Raw genomic sequence first — 21,409 nt, 5'->3', positions numbered from 1 at the left:
TATTTTTGATTGTGGTGATTTGTCAAAACTCATGAAACCATACATTAGAAAAGGTAAAGTTTTACTTTGGGTACATTATGCATTAATTTTCTTTTTTAAAAAAAGTATGTACAAATTTCATAGGACTTTTAGTTCCCAGAAAATTCTCATCCTAGGTCTATATTTTTATCTACTGTCTTAAGTGATAGAGATGTAAGGGAACCTATGTTCTACTTAAGTTGGTAGAGGAAAGGTCTTCTATGAGAGATCTCTAAGGGGTAGCCCTGCTGAAACACACTCTAGGAAGAACAATGAACCAGGGAGTCAGGAAATCAGGATTCCAATATCAGTCACTAATGAGTTTTATGATATTTAGATAAAACACTTCAGCTCTGAGACTTAGCTGTTCTATTCTAAAATGGGAGTAAGGCCTGATCAAACCCACCTCAGAGTTTTGTGAATGTCAAAAGCCAAAGGTCAAATGTATATTGAAGTGCTTGTTCAAATTAAGAGTTCCCTCCTAACATAAAGAATGATTCCTTTTTTTTAGTTTTAAGTGTTCGTTTTAGTGAACCTTGCCACTGCTTAGCAATGAGGTGAGGACTGTGTATATAGTGACTTGTAATTGTCAAAATAGTCATCCCTGACTGGTACCCTAATTTAGAGATGGAAATGGAGTTCTTCAGACGTTATGTAGATGTCCTAAAGTTACTTCTTTAATAAGAGGAAATGGAGACAGAGTTCAGTGCTATCTACCCCTGGGTCCGTGATCTTATTCATCCTTCCATTCTTGCTTATTCCAAGTTGGAATATATGATATCTAAATACAGAGAATTGTATTGCACATAGATACAGAAATTATGTACACATAGGATATATGAGAAAAAAATACCTACTAAGTTAACAAAGTTTTTGATCAACGTAGATTTTTTTAAAAAGACAAAAATAAAATTATAATTTTTATTACTTAACTGATAGAAATTTTATTCTGGTAAAAATGGTTTACTTATTCAGAAATGTTGTATATATAACAAAGATGAAATCTTTGAAAGGATTGAGACCAAACATTTTGTAATTTTTAATGCTATTTCCTCTTTAACTTGTGAATTGTTTGGAGGTGCAGTTACTCAAAATATGAATCAAAATGGTTTTCTCTTTATATATTGAAATTATTATTGTTTAATTTAAGGATAATGTGGCTTTTGAAATGCAATCTATATGATATCAAATTTTCGAAAATTTTTGAACTGTCCTTTGTGACCTGTTATATGGTCAATTTTGATGATTGTTTTATGTGTGCTTGAGTAGAATGTGTATTTTTTATTCAGAGAGAGCAAAGCTTTATGTAGCTGTAATTGGGGTATTGAATCCATGATGCATGGGCTGCAACACGATTGTGACTTTAAATATATTCAGTGGGAGTAAATTTCCTTTGTTCCTGGTTACAAGTTCTGGAAAATGTGGTGTCTTTCCTATAAACTCTTAAATAACAGACAGTTCTATTCTTACTGTAGTCCCCAAATCACCATCTCTATTAAGGGTCCTGCAGGAATCCACACTCAGGAGAGGTTGCACGTCCCTCTGTACTGAGGTCTGTGGTTGGTTATAACCACTTTGAAGTGTGCAGTTGGCTTCTGCTTCTGGTTGCTTCTTCACCTTATCAGCTTCTTCTTAACCTGCTACTCCATCCATGCTTTCTACTTAGGGAATGGTACCAACACACATCTGCATGGACTGGAGCCTGGAAACACGTGGACTCCACTTCCTGTTCCTCCTTACACTTCTTACAAAGGCCAAAACTCATCAACTCTGTTCCCCAAACATCTCTCAAGTCACCCCACTGTGCTCTGTCTCCACTGCCCTTGCTTCAGTTCAGACCATCTTTCTCTTGTGCTTTGATCATTACAGTCACCCCATCTGTTTTGCCTTCTGCTAAATTCTTCCTGTTACAACAGCCAAAGATTTTCCTGAAATATATATCATATTACATAATTCTCGATTCAGATATTCAGTGGTTCTCTGCAGATCACAGAATAAATTTCAAACTTCTCAACTTTGCATTTATTGCCCTTCAGGATCTGGTTGAATTAAAAAAGATTCTCTTCAGTATCTGCTATAATCATTTCTCTCTCCCTAAAGCAAAGTTAAACTCCAGTCTTCTTGTGGGTTCTAACAGGTACTATACCCTTTCACCTGAAAGCAAAATGCATAGGACTTTATATCCTTGAGATTAATAATATTTAAGTTTGCATATCTTATTAAAGAATGAAATGGTGGAAAAGAGTATACACATGCATGCACACACATATCCACATACATACATAAAGATATATTTATACATATTTCAAAGAAACATAGGAAAGTCTACAGGTGTGTATATATATATATGAAAAAATATATATGATGACAATTCTAATAATCGATAAATCCTTTTTAAGACTGTAAAGGATATCCATTTACAGACAGCAGATAAGCCAATGCATTAATTTCTTTCTCAGCTCCCATTAGATACACAGAAAAAAATGTATAGATTCATGAAGACAAAAAGAATGGGATAGGAACCCAAGGCAGATAAGAAATTGTCACACATTTTTGAAATACAGATTTGGCAGATATAGAAAAGCAGAGTAAACATTTATTTGCACACACAGGGAGAAAAAGTTAAAGAAATCAGATTCACCTGGAGGATAGATCCCAGGAAGACAGGTATAGTAGTGAGTGGGACTGAGGTTCAGATCTACAAATAGAGAGATTATATGGGCCCAGTGGTGCTATCCATTTATGTCTGTAGACATAAAATGTCAATGGCCTGCTTTTAAAAAAAATGATTTTGAATGTGAAGTCTTTTTTTTAAATTCATTTATTTATATGTGATGCTGAGAAACGAACCCAGTGCCTCACAAGTGTGAGGCAAGTGCTTTACCACTGAGCCACAACCCCAGCCCAATGGCCTGTTTTCTGCCCAAGCCTGGAGTCCAGAGGTGACTTGCCAGGAAGCCAGAAGAGTCTCAGAAAAAGACCCTACATACTTGTTGCACCAAGAGTTAATGAGGTTAAATCAAGAAAACCTTCCCAGAGAGCAGAAAACAAAATAAAGATAGAAAGGAATACACAAGAAAATTCAATTCAATGAGGATCAAATCATCAGGGTCAACATCTGAGTAATGGAGTGTCCAAAAAGGTAAGAAGGGGAACATGAAAATGAAGAAATTATTAAAGAAGCAACAAAGGACATCCCCAGGACTTGAGTCTGCTCAAATGCAGCTTTTCTGTGAGGCATTCCCTGACACCTAAGCTTCAGCCCCCTCAGCCAGTGCTCCTCCCTCCCTACTTCATTTTTCTCCTTTGAGCATATAACCATCTGCCTGCTGTGCACTTAGCCCATGTGGCATCTTTCTTCCCCACTAGAACGCAAACTCCTTGCAGACCAGGGTGTTTATCAGTTTCATTTCCTCTGTGGTCCCCATGCCCAGCTGTGCTTGACACTATGGATGTTGATTCATTGAGCTTTGTTCAGTGAAAGGAGCAAGAGATCTAAACCCTCCTCTACTGAGGAAAGATGTCAGTTGATAATGCCTCAGATGAATTAGCCAATGAAAGATACCTGTGCATAATTTAGAAATATGAAGGCAACCAACAGAAGGAATGGCTAAAAGAGTTCAAGACCATCATCAGTTGCATCATAAAAATAGAATGGGGAATGTGAGGGCTGGAGGAGGCAAGTTGTTGTTTTTCATTGCAAGTTTTTGCAACCTATTTGCCTTTTATTTCATCATATGCTTGTGTCATTGGTTTAAAGACCGTGTGCATATCTTAGAAAACATTTTGTATTTATTTACTGTAAATATGTCAGGCCAACAATAATAACAGCTAACATTTATTGAGCACTTAGTACATGCCAGGCATTGTGTTAAGCTTTATGTGGATTATTGAAGAATGTATTACATATCTGCTGACATTTTTCATTAATTGAAAACATCTGGATTCAACCTACACATATAAAAACCCCAACCCAGAAATATAAATATTTAATGACATAAGCCTAATTGAATAAATTCTGCTGATCAATCCTCATAATGGATATGAATTGAATATGCTTACTGGTGTCCTTAAAATTCAAGAAAGATGCATTATTTACTAGCACATTCTTGTAGAACTGCAAAAGCACTTGTCAACAGGATTTATTGCAACAAGAACTATAGAAAGTGAAGGAAAAAATTGGGTATAAACATCTGTCAGTGTCATCTGCAAGCCTTCTCTCCATCCTTCTCTCTCTATTTTTCTTTCAGTCTGTTCATCTGGAGTGTAAGTGACCTTTGTTTCAGGAAATGCATGAGCTTTTCACAGCATGAAATGACTTCTGACAGTCATTTTCTGGGCCTCGGCTCTGATCCACTTCACCCTATCTGTGCTGTAGCAACATCTTCACCCTTCAGTTGTTCAGGAACAAACTGAGACAGTTACCATGGCATGTGGTTCATCAGTCAATACAGTGGAGTGCTAGTTGTGTAAAAATCCTTTCAACACAATCTCCTGTGTGAAGACTTCTGGTGTTAGACTCGACTATGAATCTGTTGGCAAATCCTCCCCTTTCCTTTACCTTTTTGCTTGATTAGACTCCTGACCATCTGTCATGTTTCTTTTTAGACATGCCCCACCCTTTCCAAAAACACTACCTCTAAGTAAGGATCCTGCACTTCCTATAGTTCCTGACTTATTGTTCTGGAACTTCACTTTATAAACTTGATTGTCACTGCCATTTATTTTCAGTTTCCCCTGCTGGACTTCATGCTTTATGGGCATAAAGACTGGAAAGGTGTTTTGCTACTCCACAAATATAGCATAGTGCTTGGTATATAGTAGATGCTCAGAAAACATTTGCAGAATGAATGAACAAACGAATGAAAGCCACTGTCACTGTTTACAGTTCCACTTTAGCTTGCACATATTGAGTATTGTGAAAAATAACAACCAAAACAACCACACAGCTATGCTTGACAATTGCTAAATCAAAGGCTAGTGAGAATACATTGGCACAGCCATTATGGAAAATAGTATGAAGGTTTCTCAAAAAAAAAAAAAAAAAAAAAAACTAGAAATAGAACTGCCATATGATCTAGCAATCCCACTCCTGGGTATTTATCCAAAGGAACTGAAATATAAAGTAGACATCTGCACTCCATGTTTATTACAGTGCTATTCACAATAGCAAAGATAAGGAATCAACCTGGGTGCCCATCAACAGATGAAGGGATAAAGAAAATGTTGTATGTATACACAATAGAGTGTTGTTCAGCCATAAGAAAAGTTAAATTCTGGCATTTGCAGTAACATGGATGGAATTGGAGAATATAATATTAAGTGAAATCAGTCAGGCACAGAAAGACAAATGCCACATATTCTCACTTACATGTGAGAAGCTACCAGGTTTATCTCAAAAGAAATAGAGAATAGAATAGTGGAGACCAGAGTCTCAGAAGGGTGTGGGGGAGGGAGCAAAGGAGACAGTATGGCTAATGGGTACATAAATATAGTTGAATAGGAAGAAGAACTTCAAGTGCTGTATAGAACAGCAGGATAAGTATATTGACACGAATTATTTTGAATATTTCAAAATAAGTAGCAGAGAGGATTTTGAATCTTCCCACAACAAAGAAATTATACATGCTTGAAACAATAGACATACTAATTATCCTGATTTAATCATCACATTATAAACATGTATTGAAATGCTACACTGTACCCTATAAATATGTGAAATTACTATGTCAAGTAAAACTAAAAGAATATTAAAATAAAAAATAAATAAATATGTGCACCATAAAAGAAGGGTAATACATTTAAAAATATTGACCCAAACCAGGGAAAAAGAGATAGGAAGTTATGCCTATTTCCTGTGTTCCATAGGAAATGATTATTTCCTAAGTTCTTTTCCTCCAGCAATTTCCTAAGTAAATTGAGAATGCACCATATAATTTTATAATCCCATGAAAGAAGAAAGTAAAATACTTTCAAAATGTTCTGTGTCACAGGCTATAACCTAGCCTCTTATTTATGGCTTGACAAATAGATGAGAGAAAGTTGTTATGTTTCCATATTTCTTCAGAGTCTTTGAATAATGGTTAACAAAGGCCACATTGAAATCTTAATTTGTCCTATCACTAGTGAGATCAGTTTCTGGATTATGTGAAGTGAAAATTTTTTCAATATTGTCCCCTCGTGCTCCTGTTGTCCCACCACCCAGCTGGGGCATGAGACACTATAAAATCATCATAGTTACTTTGTGCTTTTTCTATCTCTCTTCATTGGACCAGAGCAAATATGCACTCAATACCCTCACAAATAATATGAAAAACTTGAAAGAAAATTTAAAGGTGGGTTTAAAATTTTAATCTGATGCTAGTTGAAAGATGATTGCTGGAGGAGGTATGGTTGTCTGCAATTATTGGAAATTGGACAAGACTTTAGTTTTTAGTTCAAGTTATGTGGCGAGCTAAGGCATAACATATCAAAGAGAATGCGATTCCTTGGAACAGCCTCATGGATATACAAATGAATTGTAAAAGACATAGAGAATTATTCTACTTTGATGGTTTATGTGTTTTATGTATGAAGCTAGATTTTCAGTTTATATAACTCTGAGGGAAAATGGATAAATCAGGATGCTATTAAAAATAATTGTGGGAGGATTTTCAATGACTTATGTAAGATTAGACTCTGGCTCAATGTCTATTTTCATATGGCAGTTGTTTCTTTTGTTAAGAGAAGTACTTCTTCAAGAAGCACTTAAAGTAGAATGTATCTCTCATTCAAATGATGTTCCAAAGACGTATTAAAAGTTGGAACCATCTCAATCACAAATCTTTGTTATGTTATTCACTAGGACCAGAAAAATATTCAAATTATTTTACATTTACCCATGTGCCATAATACATAATGCTTCATTTACTTTATTTACTAGCCATACTTTCTTTTATACACTCTGGCCAGAATTTATAAGAATTATTTTTATGCTTAATTATGAATGAGCATTTTTATATCACCTTAAATGTAAGAAAAGACTTATCTACTGTATATATTTAACATGAAGTAATATTACATATGTAATACTCATATACATATCTACATATGGAGATATATTACGTGCACAGAGAGATATACACACACATACACTGAAATAAATGTGCTCTCTCATGAAATTCCACTGCTGCTGTGGGACTGCTGTTGTGTTATTTGTTGGTTTCAAGCTCTGGCAGGATCTGTTGTCAGTCCAGGAATTCCATGTTTCTCTCAATTGGACAATGGACTAGGTAGTTAAGTGCATGTGAGTTATGTCAGAGACAAGAGTTCACTCCATCCAGGGCTCTATCCTCTACAGGTGCTTAGTTCAACTTCTCACCACTGTGAACGAGTTCCTTTGAGTTTGAGCTTTATGAATGGCTTAGTATCATAGAATCCTGGAATTTTAAATCCAGAAAGAATATTAAAGATCTGATCCAACTGCCATTGTCAGTGTATAGATAGGGAGACTGAAACTTGGCGAGCTTTGTTCAAGGTCTCGTACCCTGAGAGGTGCAGAAGCGTGATGGTAATAAAGACCTTCTGAAGGTCACCTCTGCTGTCTTTACTATATTCATGTATTCATTCATTTTTTAATTTATGGATAGTCAGGATTCTTCTGGGTGAAAGTGAGAGAAACCCAACTCTGACAAACTTCAAGAAAAGAACAAACTTCGTTATCATATATAACTGAAAACCTTCAGGCACGACGGGATCTAGTGGCTCCAGTAATCTCTTCCACACTTGGTCTGTCTCCAGATAGAGTCTCTGTTTTCCTCTGTGCTGAATTCATCCTCAGAAAGTTTACCCCAAGTGGTGGCAACGTGCTTCCGTCCTCTCCTCCCTTCCCTCAGAAGTTTTGAGTATGTATCCCATTAGCTTCAGTTCTACCAGGATGAGAAGGGCTCATTCTGTTAGCAGCCCCAGAAAAGAATTGACATTAAATCTCATGGGCTTACCCCTTCAGAAGGTCAAAATAAATCAACTGGTCTGGCCTGACCAAGTCACATACCCTCCCTTGTCACCAGGGAGTACATGCCACTCATGGCTGAATCTCAAAAGTGGATAGTGAAGGAAAGAAATTAAAACAAAATAAAGACAAAAACACACTGTTACTGGAGGTAAAATAAAAATAAAATAGATGCTAAGCAATTCAAACCATTCATTGTCTGCTTTAGGTGCACGTTGTATCTGAGACACCGAGTTAGGTGTTTGTCTGTGGAGTATCTGTTAGTCAATAAATTTGTTTATCAGATTTTTCAGGATGAACATGCTGGTAGAAAGTTGAACTCACAGAAATGGATCAGAAGAGAGGTTTTATCGGATGTGTTGAGGAAGCAGTGTGGAAGCAACAGAGAGAGGTTTGGAGTGTGGAGTTCTGTGTAGAGGAGAGAAAGTGAGGCCCAAATGAAGGTCAGTAGGGTGCCAGAGGACAGGAGGAATTGGGGAAAAAGCCAGATGAGAGGCTGCCAGAAAGAATTTATCTGCTCAGTCGAGTGGAAACCAGGCACGGTTCATTCATTCAAGCTGCTTTGGAGGGGCTGCTGTGGTCAGCTACTGTGCCATGTGCTGAGGACACAAAGGTGACAAGATAGGGCTGTCTTATGACCCATGGGGACACATTACATAATTGACTAATGACAAATGGAGTCATTGTTATCAGGGAGAATTCCCGGGTGTTGTAAACAGGCGTTGGAGGACCTCACTGAATGGAAGTGAAGTTGTGGGCAGTGAGAATGGCAGAGAAGTCACCCGAGAGAGACCCCTTCAAACTGGGACCTGAAGAAGAAGGAAGAGGTTTGCCAGGGGGAAGAGTGGCCAGGAGAAGGAGAAGAGTTCCCGGCAGGGGGTCCTAGAGCCTGAGAGACACTGGTCAAGTTTATAGAGAAGAGGATGGTACATTCCACACCATTCTAGGAGGTCTAGTGAGCACCAGGGAGGAAGACTGGGAGAGCCCAAACTGGAAAAGGAAGCAGGAGCCAGAACATGTCAGGCCATCTGAGCCATAGGGACGATTTTGAATTTTACTTAGGGCATTAAATTTGTGATCCAATTTGTGTTGTCAGAAAGATGAGACCTGTCCTTTCTCACTCCCCAGTCATTTTGTTGGCTGCTCTTGATTGGAACCTGTCCTGCAGGTAAAGCAGGAGTTGGTGACTGCAAAGAAGATGAAAAAGTCTCTGGAGTTGATCACCTCTAAGCTCCAACTTGATATGAAAGGTGAAAGTCTATGTGGTACAAGCAGACTCTGAAGATGATCAGACAAAGCAAAGCAACATTGGCTATCCTTGCCAACAACTGCCCAGATTTGGGGAAATTGAAATAGGGTACCATGCTCTGTTGGCCCAAACCAGTGTCCATCCACAATATTAATTTGTGGAAAAATACTAGAGTACACACCCCTGGCTATCACTGATCAGCAAAACTTTCCAGAGCTTGTGGAAAAGAAGAAGTAAGGAAGGAAGGGAAGGAGGGAGGGGAGGAGGAAAAGAAAGAAAGAAAACTTGCTGTGGATAGAAAAAAATTGAAAAGGGATAAAACTACAGAGATAGGTTGAACTCAAGGCAATGGCAGCTTGGATTGTAGTAGTAGCAGGGGAGATGAAGAGAAAACGGACACATTAAAGAGGTATTTGAGAGTCTTAGTATTGTAAATATGAGTCTTCTGCAATAGTTGGACAGGCAGTACAATACATCATGTGGATTTGTATAAGTGGCACATTTTCATTAACTGGTTAAATTGAAGGTTTTATTTTTCATGACATTATTAAATAGGCTGGGGATTCAGCTAAATATAATTTTTTATGGCTAAATGTATCCCATTGTAATAAATAATGGCCATATATCAGCCTGTCTAGTACTTGATTTAAGAGACAAGACCACGGGGAACTTGGTCAAGCTCACAGAATTGGGGACTAAAGCTAAAGATAACTGTAAACTCTGGTGGTACCTCAGAATATTCTGAATTCTGCAGTTCACTTGCTTGCTACAGTTTAGATCATCTCTTAAATCTGTTAGAGTTCATATTATCTGGGATGGTTAAATGGGATGACCCACCAGGGTTGGGTGCTCTGTAATGCAAAGAAAGAATTCCAAATGATAGGGCGTGATGACTCAGAGACTGTGTGTGCTGTTATTTTGGTGGTTCCCTGGAAAACCAGCTTTGAAAATCTAATTTTAGCCTGGGAACCTAGGACTGACTGTATTAGAGATGTGCATCTGAGAGAAGGTTCATACCATGCAGCATTTGTACAAGATACTCTGTAGATGTACATCTACAAAGTAGATGTACATCTGTAGATGTTAATCTCGAGGGGAAACCGTGAGACCTACCAAGGGAACACTCCGGCTCTGCCTAGTTCTGTCTCCTCCAGTCAGTCACTTATATTTTCACTTAACCTGTCTGTAAAATAAATACTATTATAATAAAATAATATCTATTCTGAAAGAAATAGAAATAATACCTGAAGATGAAAATAAGTGAAATTCGTAAAAGGAGTTTGTAAGTAAAAAGTGGAATGCAAAAAGAATTGTAATTATTCATTCCAGTCAAGATTGGCTAAACAGTGCTGTAGCGTGTTATTCTTCTTTCCGCTGCTGCTGTTTTAGCCAGCTATTTCGCCACTGTGCCTAAAAGACCCAATCAGCACAACTGTAGAGGAGGAAAGGTTTATTTGAGAGCTCTTGGTTTCAGAGACAGCAGGTTCCATTCTTTGGAACTACAGGTGAGGCAGAACATCCTGGCGGAAGAGTGTAACAGAGGGAAGCAGCTCACATGGTGATCAGGAAACAGAGAGAACCTCTATTTGCCAGATACAAATATATGCTCAAAGCCTCGCCCCAATTCCCACCTCCTCCAGCCACACCCGGCCACTTCAGTTACCACTCGGTTAATCCCTATCAGGGGATTAAATCATTGATTGGGTTAAGACTCTCGCAACCCAATCATTTCTCCTGGAACCTTCTTGTATCGTCTCACATGTGAGCTTTTGGGGGACACCTCACATTCAAACCATAACAACTGCTGTGACAGAAAAGATTTATTTTGGTTCACAGTTTTGGAGGTTTCAGTCCATTGTCACTTGATCCCATTGCTTTGGGCCTGAGGTTAGGCTGAATATCATGACAGACCAGCACATGGTGGAGTGAAGCTGCTCACCTTTTGGTGGACAAGAAGCAAAGAGAGCATGAGGAAGGGACTGGGGGCATGGCTCCTTCAAGGACAAGGCCCTTATCACCTACTTCCTCCAACCAAGCCACGCCCCTTAAAGATTTTACCACCTCCCAATAATGCCATCAAATTATGAATCCACCAATTGATGAATCCACTAAGGTATGAGCCTTCATGATCCAAACACTTTCTGAAAAGCCCCACTTTTGAATATTGCTACGTTGGGGACCAAGCCTCCAACACATGAGCCTTGGGGGACATTCCAGATCTAAACCGTATCTGGTTAAGAAAGAGCCAAGTCTCAGGCTGGGGATGTAGCTCAGTTGGTTGAGTGCTTGCCTAGCATGCCCAAGGCCCTGGGTTCAATCCCCAGCACTGCCAAAAAAAAAAGACCCAAGTCTCAACCTTAAAATGAAGTTCCTTCTTGCCCCGGTAGTGATCCTCAGGGAAGGTGTCTTCCATTCCTCTATGTGGCACTATGGAAGCTTACACATGTTATCTCCCCTTCAAGTTACTCAGTGAAGCCTAGTGCCTGTGCCAGTAGTAACTGGCAGCTGGATCTTTTCTCTCTCCTGTGTCCATTTTCCCTTCTGCAAGTGCACGTGGAGTCTTCTAGAGGCATCACATATTTCATATCTCCCCTGAGGCTGGCCTTCCTTTTTTCCTCCCCTCTCACTTATAGACATCTCCCTTCCTGAACTGGCTCTGGGGAAAAAACATGTGACCTACATCTGGCCCATGGGTACTTTCTTTCCCTTGGTCAAAGTGATTGGTATTATGATCAGAAATCCAAGTTGGCAGAACCAACCATATTGAACCCCAAGATTTTGTTGGAAATACTGAAAACAAAACAAAAACACTTTCTTCTGCAGAATTTGGTAGACCAAGAGGATGTGGATATGGGGCTTCCTATCTGGGAATGAAGCCAATACAGAGAAAAGCTGATGTGTGGTTTATACAAAGTCAAACACCAGCCACATTCTTGGGTCCCTGGATTAAGTCACGTCCCACCTCTCAGTTTATCAGCTACTATATTTTCTTTTTAGCTTGAACTGTTTTGTCCTGGGTTACTGCCACTTTTAGTAAAGGAATCCTTGTTAATATAACCGTTCATTTCCAAGACCAGCCTGACCAGGGATGGTAACACAGGAAAAAACAGGCACACAGCCCCTTCAGCTCATCCCTGAAAACAGGAGAGTCTCTCTTCTTGTTTATGTTCCCTTTCTCTTCTAGTATTCCACTAAGTACTTGATTATTCCTTTCCCACAGAGTGAACAATCCTTAGGTTTCCCTTTGGTAATCTAAGACCCTGAAGCAGGTATAGAGCATTCTAAGTTCAGTGGAGGGGGACTGAGTAGGAAAGGACAATTAAGTGCCCTGAAGAATGCTAATGAGGTGCAAAGGCTGGCTACAGAAGTGCAGTTAGTTTAGCTCCATTAGGTGGGTGGGCTTCAGCTGGTGGTTGGAAGCTGAAGGAATAACAGGATTTGAATGCTACCAGCAGGAGGAGGGACCACCAAGAAGTCCCATACTCTAACAGGGTGATACTGTCAACCAAGGCCAAATCAGGATGCTGAAGCCATCAAGACTGAGGATGGCCTGGAATGAATGTTGGAGTACGCCTCCTCGTAAGCAAATAAAGCTGGGGTGCATCAGTGACCCCTCAAGACTGTCTTTCTAATGGAGGCAGTTTGCATTTTGATGATTTTTCAGGAGTGACTACCTCTAGTAACTAAATCCAGGGAGGTCACACACTGTACGAACCATGTGGGAAAAAAGAATTTGTGTATGTATATTAATAATTTCCATGCGTGGAATGTACAAACAAACTGGTGTTTGAAAGCCTGACACCTTTTGACCACGATCTATGGGTATCCCTGTGTACTTAAGATCAAATTATGGTAGACACCAGAGGGGGAAAATTCGCTCTAAGCTTAACTCAGCAAAGGCAGGTAGCAAAGAATAGCTAACACTATCTGAGGTATTATTTACGCCAAAGGCATTACAGCATTTCACATATATTGACCTATTTAATCTCTAAAACAACCATTTTGGGGAGATGCTATTATTTCTATTTTAAAAAATGTTTAAATGGATCTTAGTACAGTGATGTAACTTGTCCAAGGTTCCTGGCTAGTTATTGGCAGAGCTATGATTCAAACCCAGGCAGTTAAGGCCCAGAGTTCACACTGTTGGCTTTCTGCACTCTGTAGCACATGGGATTTTCTGTCGGGTGTCCCCAGACATTAGTCATCACATTTGAAATGAAGTTGAACTACCTGAGTTATACTATTTCTCCTTGTTCACTGCATCACTGCACCACTTGCAGTGTTGTTGCTTAAATGGCAACTCCTCTTCCTTAGGTTCTTCCAAGACCTTAGTGACTTGCCTGTTAGAAGAGCAAACATGAGTCAATTCATGTCCTGGAGGTCCTGGAGCTTCTGAGATCTCTAGTCTTCTAGGAAATGTCATAGTAAGTGTGTTAAAGGCTTCCTTTTTTTTCTTCCTTCTTCCTGGGTTCAGAGGCAGCAGACTCTTATGGCCAGATCTTCGTCTACCATTTTTCCTTAGAAGTTTCTTCTAAGGTAGAGGCCCTACAATCTGCTCTCTGGTAGTGCAGTATCCTCAAATTTGCTACTCCATGTATCAAAGAATGTATGCTTAGTCTAAGACAAGAACCCCTATAAAATGCAAAATTCCAGTGTGAGAAAATAGGTAATCAGATAAGAGGAGAAAGGCAGATGGAACTAGCAAGTCACAAGGAGTTCACTGGGGTTGGAAAAGTAGAAGGCCCTGGGAAGGCTAGCATGGGTGAGGCAAAAGTCAAGCTTTGGATGAACAGGGTAGGTATCAAGGTGTTGAGTCAGACTCAAAGGCAGAAAACAAGAACCCAACTTTTGTAAACTGGATGTTGCTCTCTGAAATGAGGTCTTTTCTCACTCTCCATAACTGGGTCTCAGTATAAGAGCAGAAGAGATGTGGTTGGCTTAGGATGGGTGGAACCTGAATGCAGCTCCTCACCCGCAAAGCCATTTCCCCCTGTTTCATGAAGGGAGCAGATTGCCAAGTTTTGCTGATGGCTAAACTCAGACCACAAGTGTGGATCTCTGTTGTTGCCTTTTGACTCTCTGGTTGTTACCCATCTGCATAACATCTTTCAGCAGTAATTTTGATTCTATTTCTTTTCCCTTTTTAGGCCAGACTTCTTAGATCTGAAGAGTAATGGCTCAAAGATGAGCTAACTTACTTAACTCTAAGAATTAGTCTTGTTTCAGTAAGTCGTTGTAATGTAAATAAGTCTTGAAAAGGAGTGTATCTATTCTGCCCTCTTCTCTGCCCTTGAGCTTCTTATATTTCCACTTCCCTGAAGTTTCATATGAAGTTTGTGCTCTATGCCCTTGACTGGAGTGTTATTCTTGTTTTAGTGTTTTCATTTCTGACCCATACTTCTAAATCACTTACCTTTCCTGAATTCATCAGGTTGAATCCCCATATGAAATGCTACATTGGCTGAAATCATTGTCCATGCAGCCCCAGGATTCCTTTCTAATGGTGACCTTAAAGTCCTTTCTGAGAGGGGCTAGTGTCTCCTTGGCATTGACAGGGAATTGAGGATGCATCAGCTTTTCAGGTTAATCAGTGAGAGTGATCTACGTAGATCTCCTTTGGGTCCAATACTATCATCAGAAGTTTTGTCACTTTGGGAGCAGGGATGAGATCTCATGGACTGTATTGGTCCAGTGCGTATCAGGGGTGTGCTCTTACTGAAGTGCATGACTGATTTCTTTTGGACGTGTTCCTTGAACCTAGATGTAAGTTTGTAAGATTTCCTCATATAACTTTCACAAGTATACAACTCACTGGGTGAAAGCAATGCTTTAGTCTACCAACCAAACCCCATGAGACCTAATTCAGAGATCATTTAGTGAGCATAATCTCAAAAAAAAAAAAACCAAAAAACAAAAAACAAAACAAACAAAAAAAAACCCACCAAAAGTAAATTTTTAATCCTAATCATCTACTTATCCTATTCTGGAATAATGTATCTAATAATACATCTATTCTTACTCTTTCTTTTTAAAGTCAAAGATTCTCTCTTAGTTTATTTCATTTTCAAGATGCAATTGCTTCTTATGTACTTTTCTTTTTTTTTTAATTTTAAGTTTTCTTTAATGTCTTTTAATACATTTTTATGAACATCTTTGTCAAAGACTTGTACAAAAATTAATCCCAACCTTTAAAATCATTTATGCTTCTCATAACATTTTCAGATATTAACCTTGAAAAGTCACATATTTTACTTTAATGTTATTTAACCCCCAAAACAAAATATAATAACCAATAATAAATGGACAATTAGTCCTATAGCTTTCTCTCTCTCCTTCACAGAGCAAACAAATGTTTCTTCCACTCATTGATGCACCTTGAGAATCATTCATGTACGTTATCATTTATATTCTCTATGCCAGTGGCATGGCTAATTATTTAGAAGGCAGGTGCTTTTCCAGGTAATTATAGTTTATGCAATTATTTATTCTGAAATATGTATAGTACATATTTCATACATTATATACAGTATACATACATTATATATATGTATTCATACATACATTATATATACACATATATAAACATTTATACAGTATTTAATGGATGCTGACTCCACATGATTCTTGGTCTTATTATAAAAATCTTCCTCATATGGATGAAGTCTATTAGACTTTACCAATTTCTTTGAAACCATAGTTTCATTTGGATCTCCCAACATTCTCAGTGCAGGCATGTATTACCAGCCTCATTTTGGAGAAGAGGAAAATGAGAGTGCAAAGATAAACTATTGTGTAAAAAAGATCACACAAGTGGTGTCCAGGAGAGAGGAGCTTCAAACTCAGGTTTTTGAACCCAGAGCTGGTGTGTGGACCTTTATCTGTCAGAGGTGGCAGCAGAGATCAGGACAGGAGGCCAGACCTCTGAGGGTTCTTGTAGTTGTGCTTAGGTTACTTAATGTGAAGCCTCACTTGGGGCTTGCAGGTTGCAGTTCCTGGGAGTCTTGCTGCATATGTCTACTGCAGTGTCAGACCAAGCTCATGATCTCCTGCTTACCTTCCTGGTCTATGTGGACATTTGAATTTGTGACCTCTGCTCTGGAATAAGCCCGGCATTCTTTATTGTTCATATATATATATATATATTTTTTTTTTTCTACTTCATGAACTTGTTACTACCTTATACTTGTTCTGATTACTTAACACCAGACAAATCATCTAGACTGCTTTGCAATTCTAATATGAAAAGAGATAAATTATTATTCTCCTAAGAATAGGCACAGAGCACATAATACAGTGCCTTGCGTTCAATGTGTGCTTACTCAGTGTTAATTGATGATGAAAAAGATTGAAATCTTTCTCTAAATAATAAGATCTTGTAGTTATCTATCAAAATCTAATTTTGTTGAAGTCACTTCACTTCATTGGAAGAAAAAGTGACTAAATTCAACAGATAAAATGTTCTTGGCTTATAAAATCAGCCTTACTCTGTGCTTGCTTCTGTATGGAATTTTATCAGGTTGCTTCTGGGAAGGTTTGTACTATGGCCACTGTTGGCAGAAGAGTTGTATAAATGGGGTGCTTTTATTTATTTATTTTTTTTTTTATTGTAAACAAATGGGATACATGTTGTTTCTCTGTTTGTACATGGCGTAAAGGCATACCATTTGTGTAGTCATAAATTTACATAGAGTAATGTTGTTTGATTCATTCTGTTATTTTTTCCCTTCCCCCCACCCCTCCCACCCCTCTTTACCCTCTATACAGTACTTCCTTCCTCAATACTTGCCCCCCTCCCTAACCCTAACTCTATCCCTAACACTAACCCTTCCCTCCCCCCCCATTATGTGTCATCCTCCACTTATTAACGATATCATTCGTCCTTTGGCTTTTGAGATTGGCTTATCTCACTTAGCATGATATTCTCCAATTTCATCCATTTGCCTGCAAATGCCATAATTTTATCATTCTTTATGGCTGAGTAATATTCCATTGTATATATATACCACAGTTTTCTTTATCCACTCATCAATTGAAGGGCATCTAGGTTGGTTCCACAGTCTGGCTATTGTGAATTGAGCAGCTATGAACATTGATGTGGCTGTATCTCTGTAGTATGCTGATTTTAAGTCCTTTGGGTATAGGCCAAGGAGTGGGATAGCTGGGTCAAATGGAGGGTCCATTCCAAGTTTTCTAAGGAATCTCCACACTGCTTTCCAGAGTGGCTGCACTAATTTGCAGCCCCACCAGCAATATATGAGTGTACCTTTCTCCCCACATCCTCGCCAACACCTGTTGTTGCTCGTATTCTTGATAATCGCCATTCTAATTGGGGTGAGATGGAATCTTAGGGTGGTTTTGATTTGCATTTCTTTTATTACTAGAGATGTTGAGCATTTTTCCATATGTTTGTTGATTGCTTGTAGATCTTCTTCTGTGAAGTGTCTATTCATTTCCTTAGCCTATTTATCGACTGGATTATTTGAATTCTTGGAGTAGAGTTTTTTGAGTTCTTTATAGATTCTGGAGATTAGTGCTCTATCTGAAGTATGATTGGCAAAGATATTCTCCCACTCTGTAGGCTCTTTCTTCGCATTGCTGATAGTTTCCTTTGCTGAGAGAAAGCTTTTTAGTTTGAATCTATCCCAGTGGTTGATTCTAGCTTTTATTTTCTTGCGCTATGGGAGTCCTGTTAAGGAAGTCTGATCCTAGACCAACAAGGTGAAGATTTGGACCTACTTTTTCTTCTATAATCTGCAGGGTCTCTGGTCTGATTCCGAGGTCCTTAATCCATTTTGAGTTTAGTTTCGTGCATGGTGAGAGATATGGGTTTAGTTTCATTCTGTTGCATATGGATTTCCAATTCTCCCAGCACCATTTGTCGAAGAGGCTATCTTTTCTCCATTGCATATTTTTGGCCCCTTTGTCTAGTATGAGAAAATTGTATTTATTTGGGTTTGTGTCCGTGTCCTCTATTCTGTACCATTGATCTACCTTTCTATTTTGATACCAATACCATGCCGTTTTTGTTACTCTTATGTACTTTTCTGATAAAACCAAAGAGACTAAATAAGGGTTATATTAAATATGTTTAGCTTCTCTCTTATTAGGCTAACCTAAAGATAGAGGTAAATCATTTGTCCCACAAGAAAGTAGTTTTCTTCTTCTGAATTCTTGCAACTTGACACCTCAACAAATTGCCTGGTTCTTTTCATATGTTTTCCATAATGTTACTATTTTTATACCTGCATGATTTTCTCCAATGTGATAGTATTTTGTAAAATCTCTTGGTCTGGGGTCTATCACAGACCAAGGCACTTGCAGACTACTGGTTGTGAGAATGAATGAATGTGATAAAAAATGTTCTGAAAGAATGAACATGTCTTCCTAGAAACAAACTTCCCTTTCTAAGAAGCTAAATGGAGAACGTGTTTTTGGTAGCACAAACCAGAAAGTGTAGCTTGCTAAAAAAATCCTATGATTCTTCACAATCAGCAATTGAAGTGTAAAAATGATCTTGAAGTTGACAGAATGATTCTCTGATAATGGTTTTCACAGAATTATAAGATTCTTATTTAGGAGATTTTGTGGCTTTTGTATCTTATCCTTTTCACCAAATCTCTGGACCTGTCTCCAAATGTTACTTCAAAGATAACTGCTATGTCAGTTACTTCCCTTACACACCTTACAGATATTAGGTCAAAGAAAAGATTCTGTGGTTTTACACTATAGCCTGTCCTTCCTTTATATTTCTTCTGTGGAATTTAATGTCAGACCATTCAATGGGAGCTCAAGACAGTGGATATAAAGGTATGACATTTAAAAATACACTTAATGTCAGTACGTGCACAGGTGTGGTCACACAATAAGCAAAGGGTGTTAATGAAATGACTTGTGACTGTCTCCCATCTTGACCTGTTTTGACCAAACTTTATTATTTATTTAATGGAATTGTGACAAAGAGGAGGAAATCAAAACACGTGGGGATCACAGAGGCTGTTATGTTTATTGTGCAGAACAGACAGTGATAATCCACTAGAGAAATATTTTCAACAAGCAAGCGATTCAAAGTACAATCATAGACAGCAATTCTACATGAAGAACAAAGAATAAAGTTAGAAGACACTCGAAGGAACAGGGAGAAAGTCAACTGCAGTTAAACGTCTTGATACTTTTCTCCTGCAAACATACCTAACTTGCAGAAATGGCAGAAGAGTTAAATGTCCAGTCTTACTTAGCTGCGACCAACAACAGCAAAGAACAGTCCTATAAAATTTATCTCCCACAAAAATAAACTATATATATAAAAATTTTATGATGTTCTTACTGTTCCATTGGCCACAAGCTTTTTTTTTTTTTTTTTCAGTATGAAAAATGAGGTATACTGGGACTTAAGAGGTAGTAGTGTGTTTTGATTGTACAACGTACAGGAAATAAAAGAGTAACTTCATCAGAGATGGAAATTGCTCAGTGCTCTGAATTTGGCCAACATGAGCAATTGCTTCAGTTTTATGAGCTGGCCAATGAGGTTTCTAAAAGACCCATCCGAAGATATGGAATAGGACTTTTATTTTTATGAGCCACTGTTTATTTGCTTATTTAATGCACAGTTAACAGTCATGTTGAGTTTTAATTCTCTCCATAGCTCCTTTGGTGATTCACAACAGTGAGCGATCTGCCAGTCTCAGAGAGGTATGTGGCCTTTGAAATTACCTCCCTGAAGCGGCTAGAAGAGAGATGGTTTTGAGTTTCATTTGGCTTCAGTACAAAAAGTCATACTGACACAAGCCGTCATGAGAAACTACCTCCTGGCCCAGTGGATAATACCATGTTAAAAAGTCAGCACACTCACTAGGAGAGAAAGGCATAAAAACTCTACATAAGAAGCGTTCAAAATAAATCTGGCTGAGACATATTACAAAAATCACATTTGTGTAAAATACATGAAAATATCTGTCAAGCATTTTCTTATATTCAACTAATCTTAAAAACACATATTTTTGATTGCATTAGGCAAAAGCTGAGCTTGCTGCATCTCACCTACAAAGCTTCAAGTTTCTTTGAAGGTTGGCATTATTTTACTTATTTATTTTGCAAAAGTATGCAACAATGTGTTCCTTTCTATCAAATGTCTTTTACAAAAATAGTTTTGATTAGGGATAGCTGCAGTTTGAACTATTTCAAACACTGGAGGAAAAAAAAAATGAACGCTGCAAGTAACAAGTTCATTCCTTTTGAAGTCTGGAGGTAGCTCTTTGCAAGTCAATTAGTCCATTTCCTTAAACAGTTCATTTGAGGTACAGACTTGGAGGGTTATATTTAAACATTACAGTCAAATATTTTTGTGTGATGTGTAGTGTGATTGAGAAAAATTATCCTTAAGAACCTAGGAGCGACTTGGTTATAAACATATTCAAGTTAATGTAGAAATCTAGCAGAGAAGCTGAAACAAGTATTTGTAAAATTTTAATTAAAAAAAATCATAGAAAAACACATGGCCATGCTGAATACAGTGTAAGGAGATTGCTTCTTTAACTGTTAATGAAATGTACAAAAAGAACTGAGATGATCGGAATCACCTACCCAGTTTATTTATTTTTTTCTTGCATTGCTTGTGTATAGCAGCATGTAATAAGACTGTAATTCAATGTAACATTCAGAGGTAGTATTGAGTAGTGGGGATATGCATCTCTGGCTAAAAGTGCAGTTTTGAATGAAGAGATGGTGAACGGAAACCAAAGTAAAGCACCTCGGTTGACCATCTTATGTCAAAATGCATTACTTGAAGTAACACATAGGCTTAGTTTGAGGTAAGTGGTATTTAGGTCTTTCATGAAAACTGATACACCAATGGAGAGAGAGAGAGAGCGAGAGGAGGGGAGGGAAGAGGGGGAGAGAGGGAGAGAGAGGGAAGAGAGAGAGAGAGAGGAGAGAGAGAGAGAGGAGAGGAGAGAGAGAGAGAGAGAGAGGGGAGAGAGAGAGAGAATGCTTTTTCCCGCTTTTAAAACTGTAGCAAAGAAATTTAGATTTCGCTCCTCCCACCTAAATTCAGGTGAGTTCATCATGCATTATTGTTGTACCTTTTCATTAAATTACAAAGAGGATAATTTTACTTGTCTAGGTTCCTTAAAACGCTTTGAGGCTGACAAGTGTTA

Source organism: Sciurus vulgaris (genome assembly GCF_902686455.1).
Source record: "Sciurus vulgaris genome assembly, chromosome: 5".
Classification (NCBI taxonomy): Eukaryota; Metazoa; Chordata; class Mammalia; order Rodentia; family Sciuridae; genus Sciurus; species Sciurus vulgaris.
Note: the sequence above shows the minus strand (reverse complement) of the source record.